Source organism: Gordionus sp. m RMFG-2023, chromosome 2 (assembly GCF_954871325.1).
Source record: "Gordionus sp. m RMFG-2023 chromosome 2, tfGorSpeb1-WG-v2, whole genome shotgun sequence".
In the NCBI taxonomy this organism is placed as follows: Eukaryota; Metazoa; Nematomorpha; class Gordioida; order Chordodea; family Parachordodidae; genus Gordionus; species Gordionus sp. m RMFG-2023.
This window is the reverse complement of record NC_088776.1, coordinates 8889231-8901393: the sequence shown is the minus strand read 5'-3', so window position 1 is coordinate 8901393 and position 12163 is coordinate 8889231. Positions and strand designations below refer to the sequence as shown.

The 12163-nt window shown below is 26.0% G+C and overlaps 1 protein-coding gene across 5 annotated transcripts in view; it reads right to left on the bottom strand.

The window, feature by feature from the left end:
• Nucleotides 1-12163, bottom strand: part of LOC135925307 (neuronal acetylcholine receptor subunit alpha-10-like) — a 45827-nt gene that overhangs the window by 22851 nt on the left and 10813 nt on the right. Inside the window, exon 1 of one of the 5 annotated variants that reach the window (XM_065460566.1) lies at nt 2496-2561. The exons of the other annotated variants lie outside the window; for them this stretch is intronic. The gene's annotated coding sequence lies outside the window, so the exon portion shown is untranslated. Of the gene's footprint in view, nt 1-2495; nt 2562-12163 lie in introns of those variants that run through there. 5 annotated transcript variants of the gene reach the window in all.

Below are 12163 nucleotides of genomic sequence, written 5' to 3'. Positions count from 1 at the left end.
AAGAAATGGTATGTAAAAGATAAAAATGTAAAACATTTTGTTTTATTTTGAAATATATCTTGAATATATAAAGATATAACTATAAGATGTTCGTCTTAAAATTTAAGTGCAACATTTGATTGTCAAATGTTAAAGTAAATTCTAAAATATTAAGGCAAAGTCTGCATTAGGGAGGCTTGATACCCTCCAGCCTTTTATCCAATCATGTTTTCTATTCTTTGTGGTGGATATTGATAAATATATGTTAAAAGTCTTTCAATTAGGCATTAATTTATAAAAATATATCTATATATAAGTTATACATATACAAATATTCTTCCGTATGAATAAAATCTCTTAATTTATAAGAAATGATTTAATTATAATGTTCTGATATTTATATAAAATATCCTAACATTGAATATTTATGACATTTATTTAACATAAACAAATGTGCCATATAAGTGCAAAACATTATTCTGAAAAGGATTTTCATTTTATTTTATAATATATGGAAGAAAAATTTTTATACATTTATTTATATAAAGTTAATTTTTTAAGCTTATAACTGAATTTAGTAAAGTTAATTAGGATAAATGAGATTTTTAAGAATGTTTTATTTAAAGATTAAAATAATACGAGAAATTTTATTTGTTTTTTTTAATATACAATTCTTTATTAAAGTAAAAGTTTAGTAAGATGAGATGTAACATAGAGAAATTAATAATATGATTATTACGATAAATTATAGAAATCTTATTACTTGAGAAGAAAAGATAAAAAGAAACGTAATCTAGTCAGAATAAGATTACGAACACCTTAGATAAGAGAATTGAATTAAAAATTCTAGGAGCTTCCTAGAATAAGAGTCCTCATTTTACATTCTCCCACACCTTATTTTGTTTATTCATTCAAGATTTTATATTTTAAAGATCCACTTGAAAGAAGAACGCCTTATCTCTAAAGATGTAAAATTGGACTGAATTCACAATACACTATGCATATTTCTATTACTTGGCTCTAACCTTTACGGTTTTCTTTTATAAAAAAACGGATTTATTGGCCTGCTCAGAAAATATTTGTAAAGAAATTTAAAAACACATTATTCTATTATATCAGAACCGAAGAAGAAAAATATATGTAAAAATATGTCTATATTATCAATCATAAATTTCTTAAACCTACAATGATAATATATTCCTTATTTACATTATATAATAATTTATATGTAAATTGCATTCGTCCTTATGACATAATATTAAAATTTTATGTGTGGAGGAGATGTTAATGAATTTTTTTTAAAAAGGTTAACCATTTTTCTAAAAAAAAAATCTATTATTATTTTTAAAAAATGGTTTTTAAATTGTCTTAGATTAATCAAAATCACAATATACAACTAAAATTGAAATTTTCTAATTAGTTAAAATATAATTGTTTTGAGTAATTTTTATTTTCTTATAGTATAATAATAATAAAGTCTCAAAATGTTATAGAATGACGATTTTATGGTCTATTAAATATTTAAATTATTCAGAATTTATTTTATATATTTAAATAAGCATAACTCTGATTTAGCATTTTAAATATTTTAAACATTTATTTTTTTACAATTATTTAGAATGTTATAAAATTTTATTTAAAGTTATATTTCTAATTATACAAGTGTAAATATTTATACCAAGAAAGTAGGTTGACCAAAAAATAAAAAATTAATTTTAAGCATTATCTAATGTAAAGGTCATAAATATTATTGTTCATTATATATAAATAAAATAATAAATCATTTTCAAGACCAGGCTATATATTATAAAATAAAAATTGATTGAATTAAGATTATTCAAAATGACAAGGCACAATTTTTAAATAAAATTTATAAAATGCATGGAAAAGATTTAAAGCTTGGAAAGGCAATAATGGAAAGCGAATTTTAAAATAGGGATAGGGCATTGTTAATCTAATTTTTTTAGTACAGTTTCATTCAGAGATCTGAAAAAGTATGTCTGGCCCGTACCCGATCCGAACGAGTTCGGGCCGGGTCGGGTCGGGCCTTGAATTTTTTTGAAATATATCTTAAATTTATCAATTTTATGTTAAATTTTTTATGTAAAATAGAAATATTTGATTCTAATAGAAAATAGATGTCATATAACATATATCTTTTATAATTTCTATATTTAAATAAATTCGGGCCGGGCCGGCAAAACTTTTTAAAAAAATTTGGGGTTCGGGCTGAGCCGGCAAAAAATTTTCAAAATTTTTTTAGAAATATTTCTTATATATCTTTTTAAAAAATATTTTGCATGAATTTTATTTATAGTAGATATGTCGTAGGAATTAAAATAATTCGGATTTTAGTAAATTTAAAAAAACTTAAATCATACAGAGCGCGCGTAGTAATTTTAAAAAACTTAATTTTACCGGAGTTTTATCTATTAATTTCAGATAATTCCAACTTGAAAATTTTATTTATTTATTTATTACGAAAACTATAAATTATGGGTATAACAAAAGTTTACCTTATTGTCCGGTTTCTAAATATGTTGGAATTAGTGTTATTAAACGGCTCGTTTTGAGCCGATTTTAAAAACGGCTAACTCAATACTTCACTCAGAAAAATATTACCCAAGTCTGAAGATTTTGTTCATAGAAGGCACAGAAGTCTAGACATATATTATCAAAATTTTGAGGCTTAAACAATATTTTTCTGGTTAAAATATTGAGTTAGACGTTTTTAAAAATCGGCTCAAAACGAGCCGTTTAACAACACTAGTTGGAATACAATTTCGGGATTTAAGTTTTAAAGTTTTTTTAAAAAAATCTAGATTTGCTAAACTATTACGACGTTATCTTTTACTGTCAACACGTAATCAGTAATATGTGTATTGCCTGGTTTATTCAGTTAATGCACAAATTGACTGTTTAGGTAATTGTAACAAGCCCTACTGGAAAATACAGGGGTTGATAGGTATTTTTTATAAAATTATTTATTAAATTTTTGCCTTAAATTTAATTAATTTAAAAAAAATTAACTGTAAATATCATTTTAAATATTTAAGTTTGATGATAAATTTGTATCGTTTCGGTAATAGAAATTTTTCTTTAAAATTTTTATTTATTATATCATATTATCATTAACAATATTGGCCATGACTAGAGATAACAATTGTTATCTTAAGTCAAGAGCTAATATCTATTTAATATATATGACTGAATTATATAATTATATCTTTTTTTTTTATCGAGAATGACATACGTGAATCAAACTCAAAGGATTGGAGATTTGGATTGAGATGCAGCATGACCTTGGTTTGACCCCCCCCCCCCCAAGAACAGTTTCCTAACCAATCTCTTGTATGAGGTTCGGATAAGGTTAGAAGGGTTACCATATATGGAGTACTAAAATAGTTTAATAAAATTTGGTTTGCCGTCTAGTACAAAGATATATTTTGTCTAATTCAATACTACCTAGAGCGACGATTTATTCATTTAAATGTGTATAAATACGAATTAAATAGTGACGCCATTTTGGTTTTTTCCATATGTAAATAATTTATATTAAATATCACGCATTTATAAAAATTCTCACGGGAGAGCCAAAATGGCGCTGACAGCTTATCTTTATTCAGTGACGCTTCAAAATGCAGTTTAATGAATAAATCGACAGTCGAGGTAAGTATTATAGATCTTGCTCTTGTCACTACAAAATTCCGATAGGTCGATTTTAAAAAACGGCCCTATTAAGATTATAACCAAAATAATTATAATAAGCCCAATGACTTTGCTCATAAGTGGCAAAAGTGCTTCTATTTGACAAATCTCGATGCTTACCTGATATTATTTTAGCTAAAATCATAAACGGGCCATTTTGAAAAAATCGACCCAAGGCTTTTTAACGACACTACTTGTCACCACAAAGAATCCTCTATTTCTACTGGGGAAAAAGAGAAGAAAAAATTAATTTATTTGGTAACGGCTGTAACCAGACAATAAAGAGACCTACAAACTTCAAACTAGGAAAAAAAAATAATTCCTGTTTTTTTCTTCTTCGGTGATTAAACATCAGCCTGAACCCCTCTCACAAATAAAATCACATAATTATCTTTTTTACGCTGAATTAATTTATCGAAACGATTTTGGTATTATAAGGCTTCCTCCCAATTCGGGGACTCCTGGGAGCATGGAAGAATTAAAGGTAGGTACTTGAAATTATTTTATCGGGGTTTATTTTTGTTTTTTGCTGAGCTTGTAAAATTAATTTACACAAATTGTTACAACCCGGCCCATAATAATTTTTCATTTGAAAGAAAGAGACCTTAATTTTCCTAATTCTAAGCTGATAGAAAAATTTGCTAACTTTCGTCCTGACCTTAAAAATATTTTTCGCGATTCGGACTGGCCCGCACCGGCCTTTAGGAAGAATATCACTTTTTTTAAAATGAGATTTGATTGCTTATAAAATCATTTAAACACAAATCATGACCTAAAAAAAATTATTATAAAAATAAATCATATAATATATATTTTTTATGAGATAGATATAAATTTCATCAAATATATTTTACATGGATAGAAGAAAAGAAAAAGCATTTGTCAAAAAAAGCAAAAAAATTTTTTACGAATATTTCACGCATAAAATCACAGATTCAATTAATTAAATATGTTCGTCATCCGAAATAATTTTCAGATTTTTATCGGTTTTAAAACAAAGTTCTTAGAAATATCTTCTTTTTTTTTATTTAAAACTATCGATAATTTATTTAAAGTTTTTATGTTTGTCAAAATATTTTAAATAAATTTATTATAAAATTAATATATTTTTTTAAACCCATTTGCAAGTGTTGTTAAACGGCTTAACTCAATATTTAATCCAGAAAAATATTACGCAAGCCCGAAGATTTTTCTCATAGAAGGAACAAAGGTCTAGACATATATTAAATCTCTGGCTAAAAAATTGAGTCAGCCTTTTTAAAAAATCGGCTCTAAACGAGCCGTTTAACAACACTACCATTTGCAAAACTTAGCCTCAATTTATATTAGAACCTATTAAGATTGAACATTCGAATCGTTAAGAATAGGAATGTTGTGTTACTCGATGCGATTTTTGAATAATTTCTAAAAACAATAATAAAATTTCTCAATATTTAACGAATAAAGAATTTCTAATAAGAGAAAAATTTAACCTGTCAAATATAAGCAATATATTTAATTTTGAAATTATGGCTCATTAACTTTAATGGTCCAAAGTATCTTATATGCAGCACTAATATAATATTATTGATATAACATTTCTTTTCAATTATACACATAAATGGACAATGTAAATCTCGTTATGACAAATGAGAATGACAATGAGGTGAGTTATATATATATAAAATTAATCTTGAAATGATATATTACTTGATTGGTATCTATAATATTTTATAGTGTTGTTAAACGGCTCGTTATGAGCCGATTTTTAAAAATGTCAAACTCAATATTTTATCGAGAAAAATATTAGAAGCCTTAGGACTTAGCTCACAGATGGCATCTTGAACATCTATTAATAAAATCTTGAGACTTAAGCAATATTTTTCTGGCTAAAATATTGAGTTAGCAGCCATTTAACAACATTACTTACAACGATAAAAATTGTAAAAAAAAAGAAGACTGAGTTTCTAATCATTTTTACACCGGAAAATTCTATATTTATAAAAATGTCTGTAACAAAACGATATCTATTTAAATAACCTTTTATAAAATATTTTGGTCCTTAATTATCAATCATTGTATTATTCCATTAATTTATGATATGAGAGTTTGAAATCTTATATATACTATTTTTAAATTTATATACTCTAAAATATTTATAAAATAAGTAAAGAATATTTTTTTCTAGACCCCAAAAAGTTAATATTCACCATAGATTAAGATTGGAAGTACCAGCCAAAATCCGCTCCAATGGAAGTTTACCCTCCCTTCTCATCAGCTGAACGTCGCTTTCATCTTCCACCACACCCGAAGATCTTAGTCAATATTAACGTTGGATAATATTACACAAAGTGTTAACCTCAAAAATATATTAGTTCTGGTTCCGTGAAATAGTGGGCATAGCTAAAACAAAATTTTTTTTTAAATAACAGGATTGCTAAAGTTTCTTTAAATTAATTTCGGAATTAAAGTAAAACAGCATCTTTGGGCAAAAATTGTGAAGAATCTTTTACAAACTTTAATGAAAAGTTTTGATAAAAGACATAAAATATTTGATAATGATAAATGGTAACAAAAAAATGAGAATAAATATACAGAATTCGAATAATTTAATAAAGATAAATGAATGTGAAAACTCAAGAACCGAAAATTTACTTCTTTGTCTTTCTTTATAAGTTCATAATTAATCATTGAAAAATTAAACTTCACTTACTGATAACTAGCTTCAAATTCCTACAAGATAAAAATTGTTAAATTCTAGTTTATATATAGCCAGTTAGCACTTGGCCATCCAACAAATAGATTGAAGATTAAATTTACAAAAAATAGAGATTTAATTTTTAACTTTATATTTATAGGGATAAATAGTATCTGATTATTGTGTCTGCATCAGACCTGTTTTTGTAGGCCCTAAATGATCGGGGAAATAATGCTCAATTATTTTTTATCCATCAAAAAAATCTGCCCATAAAATTAAGAATTTTATCTAGGGGCCACCCCCTCACTCAAATTGAACTAAAAATAATTAATCTAGCAGAAAATATTTAAAAATCGTGAGTGTACTATATTTGCCAAAACCAAAGTTTTATAGCTTCATGTTGCTAAATAAAAAGGTTTACAATAATAATAATTTAAATAAATAAAGGAAAGAAAGAAAGCTTCTTTTTTCTATTAAAAAATCAGGATATTATTTTGATTTTCAAAAAAATAGATAAGTATTTCTCAATCCTGAACATTTATTCAGTTTCGCCAATACACTTAGATGTAAAATTGATAACTTGATCAATATTTTTTGGGGTTCGATGGCAAATATTAAGAAAATTAAAATCTAAAATTGTTAAAAATAATAAGTAAAATATGAGGAAAATTTGATTACTAAAGTTCAATTTGACCTGTCGGAATATTGTTGTTAAAAGGCTCGATTCGAGCCGATTTATAAAAAGGGATAACTCAATATTTTATCCAGGAAAAAAATATTTTGCATGCCTAAAGATTTTGCTCATATGATATGTAAAAAGCAAGATTGAAGTAACTGTAAAAATCAAAATTGAAATAGAAGATAATATAAGAACTGTTGGCAAGTTGTAAGAAACTTAAATAAGTGAATATTACAACAGGCTGCACTGATGTTTGGTCATCTATTTACAAAATTTTGATGTTCAGACATAGGGCCGTAACCAGGAATTTTATGCTAGGGGGGGGCAGCTGCTTACTTGGATGGGCCACTATATTTTTAAAAATAAAACAAATAATTAAGCATTCATAGAAAATATTTGGTTATTTTTATTAAAAATTTATTAATGTAATATGAATATAAAAATTATACTATAATATGAATATACAAAATAATACTATAATATAAAGCGACAATTTTTATTTTTAAATTTTAACATAAATGAATTAAAGGATAAATTTTATGTTAATTTTTTTTCATAAGCGATCAATACTTAATTTTGCTTACGTTGATCTTTCATCGACTCTCGTGTTTGATAGAACTCTCTTTTGTGTAGAGAACGAGACCTCACAAAAAACTGCTGATACCCCAATGATGATGCCTGCTGAGTAGCATTTATACAATTCTTTAAATGCACAATGATTTTCTTTTTTATACATAATATTTAGGATATTTTTTGAGCATTTCTTTACCTTCTGCAGCTAATAATCCTTTAGCTATTTTCTTCATGATGTAAAGTTACCATGTTTAATAATGATACTAATGGGGCCATTTTATCTGATATAAAATAATCAGGGTCAAAGGGGGACAATGTATAAAACATGATAGAAGATTATAATCATCTACATAAATCTATCTAAAAATCAACAAAGTAATCAATAATTTTATAATAATTCCTTTAAAAAGAACTTTAATAGGAGTCTTTTTCACAATCAAATTGTAATTTGGTCTCGACCAAAAAATTTTAAAAATTTATAGGAGTTTTAAGTACCCTTGATGATTTTTGTGGAGTGAGATTAAATTTTGCTAAACGTTTTTCAGCCTTAATTCTAATCAAATCAAAAGAATTATCGCTTCTTTTATTTATAATATATAGGTGGAATCAATACAATTTTTAGCATCCACTAGATTAATATCTACTGACTTTAGATACTCATTTAGTGGATCTATTGTATTAATATCTCATAAATTATAATGGCTAATATAACGTAATTTATATTAACGCATTGAGATAAAAAACCAGGGACTTCGACTGAATAATGAGTGGACGCACCTAAATTAAGAGTCTATTAGAAAAGTAAAATAATAATTCACCAATAGCCTCATAATTCTTATAAATGCGAGATGTTTCTAAATGACTAGTTTATCTTTGGTCCAAAAGTCTTTTAAGAGTATGGCTTGTACATATACAGGATAAGTTAAAACGCCTAAAATAATTATATGCATTGGATAAATTAAAAAATAGAAATGATAACAATATTATTATACCAATTTTGAAGCACGTAGTTGTAGCAATGTATAAAATGAACTTTTTTATTAATTTTTTTTTGAAGTAGGGTTTGCATTTCTCCTTTTCGGCCAGACATAACGTTTACACCATCATATGTCTGGTTTATTATATTCGTCGTTGAATTAATATTTAACTCATTAAGTTCTTCAAAATACAAAGTAATGCTTTAAGCAGAACATTATAAATTAATAATCCCTATTAAATTTTGTTGGACTTTTCCAGAAAAAATATAACGAATAATTATGCTCAGGTTTTCACAATCTGATTTTTTGTCTCATCAGCTTTAAGACAAAAGAAAGGCATCTTTCTTTGTTATATTTATCTGAAATATATTCAAATACCACATCTTCCATAAAAGATATTACTTCGTTTTGAATCTGGGGTGATTATATTTGGCATTTTTGGGTATAAATTTCATAATTTTATTTAATTAAGGATCTTATTGGAGGGTGTATGAAAACATTGCTATAAATAATCCAGAAGAATAAATTAAGTTTTTATCACTTGCAGCATCCGTAATTTTTGTTGAATTAGTCCTAAAAGATAGCTCCTGTATGCTAAGAAATAGCATCGAATCAAATATTGATTTAAAATAGTAACAATTACGGTTAATTTGTTGGCTTACCAAAATTGTTGTTATCCATATTTATATTTATATCATGCCAAATTGTTATTGAATATATGAGCTTTTGAGCTTTCATGTTTCATATTCATAAATTATAATAACTATTTATAATATAAAATTACTAAAAAAAATATATATATATATAAGTATCGAAGGCTCTAAAAAGAGCTTAATGCTTAATTTAATAATGAATATGTTCCTAAAAAACAAGTACAATTATGTTTAAAAATTTCTAGTTGAAGTTTTTGTTTAAAAAATATGGATTCGCGGTTTTCGTTTGTTATATTAAAAATTTTCTGCGATAAAAAAAGGTATGTAACGATTGGCTTGAAATATAAAATTATTGAATTTTGAATATTTTTTAATTTTTATATTTTTATAAATAGTTAGCTTTCATGTTTTAGCAATCCCTCATTTGCAGCTAACGCATTTTTCCAATTTCTGAATCCCTTTTGTCCAAATTCATCACTTGGGCTACACAAGTATTTCCTACATGTAAAACAAAAAGCAGCGTCGGCTTCTACACTATACTCCAACCAGTCTCGACTTCTATTTTTAGAATAATCTTAACCTTCCATAGCTATCTTTTTCCAAGTAATTGTTTGATTTGATTTGCTTTGGTTCATTCTGGCCAAGGAAACCTGGATTTGAATTAAACTTGAATTATTAGAGGACTTTTTTGACAATATATAGGTATTGCCAACCCTGTAGAGATTAATTTTAGCTCATATAAGTCAGGTTCAACTAAATCATCACTAAGTAACAAAACATAATAGAAATTTATACTTACTACGAGCCTAATCAGTTGCAGGAATTTCGGTTGTAGTAATACTAGTAGTTTCTAGAGATTATCATTGGTTTTACATTTGTTGAACTTGAAATAGGAATTAATAAATGATTGTTTCTTCATAATTCTAAAATATTCACCGCTGTTTTAAATAACTGGTTATATAATAATAATAATATTGTGATTGAACTATTAAATAAAATAATTATCATTAAAATAAGTACAATTTAATTTTTTATAGGGAGATCCTGCCCCCTCCCAGTGGCTACGGCCCTTCTTAGACAATACTTTTCTGGTTAAAATATTGAGTCAAGCCATTTATTAACATTAAGTCGGAATAAAAATTTTAAAAAATTAAGGCTGGCATGATAAGGTCCTAGCAAAGCCCGGTAAACGCCATCCGCTACCCATTAGCGTCGAACTCTTAAAAAACCGCACAGTACTCCAGGATACATTGCTAACCATATTTATAGAAAAATTAAAAATTTATGAAAAAGAAAAACATTTCCCCTTTCAGACTTATTTAAAATATTATAAAATATTCATAAAAAAAAATAATTTACATTTTTTTGTCAAAGCTTAATAACAGATTATTTAGTATTTGTTAATAAAGCAAACGTTTATTTGGGAGGGAAATTTTTTTATCCATTGTATTGCTTCTAATTTATCAAGAATTCTAGCCTAGCCTTTGACAAATTATTTAATGCTAACACAAAAAAATAAAATAAATTATGTAATTTAAATATATTTTCCCCAAGAATTGTTAGGCGCTATGATGTTATGTAAAAAAAACGTTATAAGAGGGAATTTAACTTATTTCATTTTTTTAATATATTTTTTCTCGATTAGTTTTCATCTCTTTCTTGCATTAGTTAGAATAGAGTCTATCAAAAAAAAATGGGAAAAATTAATATATATTTACATAAAATATTTATCAGAAATCAAAATCTGTGAATAAAAAAGTTTAATTAATCAAAAATGTCCTACAAAAAAAATTCATTTAATTTTGCTTTTTATTTAAAAAACAAAAATTTTCTTTTAACATTATCATAAAAAAAATGTTTCTAGAAAATCTTATAGATTACCCTGACTATTGGCGCCAGAAAGGAGAGGAAGATGGTTGCAAAAAAGGTCGAAAGAAAATGAATCTCCAACTAAGTGGGAGAAGAGAAAAAGTGTTTATAAGAAAAAAATTAGAAATTGGAGGTGGGTAAAATGTGTAATATTTTTGGGCTCGGTTTTGAAGTGTGAAGTAAATGTGAATTAAAAGGGAAAACAAAATTCTAAGTTGGGTGTTGCTGGATAATCTAGATGAGTTGATGAAATTGGAGATGGTTGAGAAAATTTGAAAAGAATAATCAGCGTAAAAAATGTTAACAGGTAGGATTTGGACAGTGTTGATATCTAGGATAACCTAAGTGAAAGCTAATTAAGATGGTTTAAGAAAAAGAGCCAGAATATATTGGATAAAATAGAAAGGCATTGGTGTTGGAAAGCAGAAGATTACAAAAGAAATGGCGGTATTCGATGGTTTGATTGTTGAAGACTGGAACTACAGATAAAGTGGAAAGGGAATTCTTATTACCCCCTTCTTCTATACCGCAGAGTTTTTGGATTCATATCTAATATTACAATTTTTTATTAAATGATTTTTTTGATAACGTTTTTAAAATGGCAAGATTCTAACAGTTGAAGTTGATTGATTACTTGCAACTAGGACACTATTCATCGTGTATTGTAATTATTATATGGTGACATGAAACTGTAATATATATTTTTTCCAATTAATGTCATTCTTTTTTTCTAAAAATATTAATTGAAATAACATGTGATAAAAAAAATATAACCTTTATTTCATCTTTTATAACGTTTTGTACCAAACATTTTTTTCCTGGATGCAAAAGTGTTTTATAAAAAAAAAATTTTCTCTTATATTCAAGATTTTATATTAATATTATACAAAAATATTTGAGAGATATATGTTATAATATTAACTTATTTATTTTATTTAGTATTGTTAAACGGCTCGTTTTGAGTAGATTTTTAAAGACGACTAACTCATTACTTCATCCAGAAAAATATTACCCAAACCTGAAGATTTTTCTCATAGAAGGAACAAAG